Source organism: Elephantulus edwardii, unplaced genomic scaffold, assembly GCF_000299155.1.
Source record: "Elephantulus edwardii isolate Elephantulus edwardi_28Jun2011 unplaced genomic scaffold, EleEdw1.0 scaffold00044, whole genome shotgun sequence".
In the NCBI taxonomy this organism is placed as follows: Eukaryota; Metazoa; Chordata; class Mammalia; order Macroscelidea; family Macroscelididae; genus Elephantulus; species Elephantulus edwardii.
The window spans coordinates 7,235,473-7,237,739 of record NW_006399794.1 but is presented as its reverse complement, the minus strand read 5'-3'; positions in this window follow the sequence as shown (position 1 = coordinate 7,237,739).

Here is a 2,267-nt window from a genome sequence, read left to right as displayed (position 1 = left end):
CCCTGCTTGCTGAAACTGAGGAGGACCTGAAGCGCTTGCTGCAGAGGGTCAAGGACTGCAGCCTTCAGTATGGATTGAGGCTCAATGTCAAGAAGACAAAGATTCTTACCACTGGGCCAATTAGCAGCATCAGGATGGATGGTGAAGAGATTGAGATTGTTCACAGCTTTAGTTTGCTTAGCTCCACAGTCAACACTCTTGGAACCAGTAGCCAGGAAATTAAAAGGCACATTGCCATGGGAAAGTCTGCTGTTAGGGACCTCTCTAAAATACTGAAGAGCAACGGTGTCTCTCTGGAGACTAAGGTGTGCCTGATACAGGCCATGGTCTTTGCAATCACTTGTTATGCATCAGAGACAATGGACAATGACCAAGGAGGATACAAGGACAATTGATGCCTTTGAGCTGTGGTGCTGGAGAAGAGTATTGAGGGTACCATGGACTGCTAGGAAAACCAACAAATTCATCCTGGAAAGGGTTAAACTTGGTGGCTCCTTGGAGGTAAGGATTCTGAGGCTCTATCTAACATACTTTGGACATGTTGAAAGGACAGACCGGTCCTTGGAGAAGGACATCATGCTTGGGAGGGCAGAAAGACAGTGCAGGAGGGGAAGGCCCTCTATGAGGTGGATTGATTCAGTGACTGGGGTAATCAGGATGGGATTGTCAGAGACAATGAGATTGGCACAGGACAGACCCGAGTTTAGGGCTGTTGTACATAGGGTTGCTATGAGTCGCAAGCAACTCGACGGCACATAACAACAACAACGTTAAAGTGTAATCTATAGAAAAGGTTAGATTTTTAGTTTCAACTGTATGTACTCCAGTCTTATGCATTTTCAAAAACAAGGTTGTCATTTGCATAACAAGATGTTGATGAATCTTCAGTCATTTCTTCATATAATACAGTTTAGCAGATATGGTGAAAGGATATAACATGCCTCTCCTGATTGTAAACCATGCCATATCCCCTTATTCTTGCTCAATGACTATTTCTTGTTCTATGCACAGGTTCTGCATGAACACAATCAAGTGTTCTGAAATTCCCATTCTTTACAATGTTGCCTAAAATTTATTATGGTCTACTCCAGAAGAAGAATGATGTTGCATTCTTAAGTAAAATGACTATTGCAAGATCTCTTCTCAAGTACGGTGCTGTGAATTATAGGATACTATCCCAGTATGTACAAGGAAGACCTATTAAAAGAGCTATTGTTCAAATATACACAACCACAGTTAAAGTCAAAGACAAGGAAATTGAACATTTTTACCAACTTTTTTCAATCTGAAATTTACCAAACATGCAGTCAAGATGTATTAAATTGGTAACTGGGATGCAAAAGTTGGAAACAAAATAGAAGAAATGTTATTCAGAAATTAAGGCATTAGAGACAAAAAATGAGACTAGAGATCAAATGATTGAATTTTGCACATTCAATGACTTATTCATTACAAATACCGTTAAAAAAAAGAACAACAGATGGTGACTATACACATGGACCGCACCTGAAGGAGTACACGAGACTCAGATCAATTACATCTATGGAAATAATCTGCTGGAGAAGCTCAAAATCAGTAGTTAAAGTCAAGCCAAGTGCTGACTGTGGAACAGCCCATCAATTACTCATATGCCAATTCAAATTGATGTTGAAGAAAGTGAAAACAAATAGACAAGAACCAAAATACAAACTTGAGTTTATCCCAGTTGAATTAAAAAATCATCTCCAGAATGAATTTGAGACATTAAACACAAATTATCAAAGACCAGATGAATTGTGGGATGACCGTGAAGATATCATCCATGAAAAAAAGCAAAAGATCCTTACAAAGACAGAAGAGAAAAAAAGTCCAAAATGAATGTCAAAAGAGATTCTGAAAATTGCACTAGTGTCAAAAACCTAAAACAAAGGAAAGTATGCCAAAAGAAAAGAGATGAGCAGAAGATTTCAAAAGGCAGCTTAAGAAGACAAAGCAAGATATTATAACAGAATGTTCAAAGAGCTGAGTTAGAGAATAAAAAGGGAAGAACACACTGGAAAAGAACTGGAAAAAGAAATTCAAGTCTCAAGTTGCATTACTGAAAGATGCCATGGGCAAAATCTTGAATTATCCAGGAAGCATCAAAAGAAGAGAGAATATACAGACACTGTACAAAAAAAGGCTTGTTCGACACTGAAGTATTTCAATAAGTAGCATGTAATAAAGAGCCAGTTGTGATGAGGGAAGACGTTCAAGCTGCTTTGAAGACATCAGTAAAAAAAAAAAAA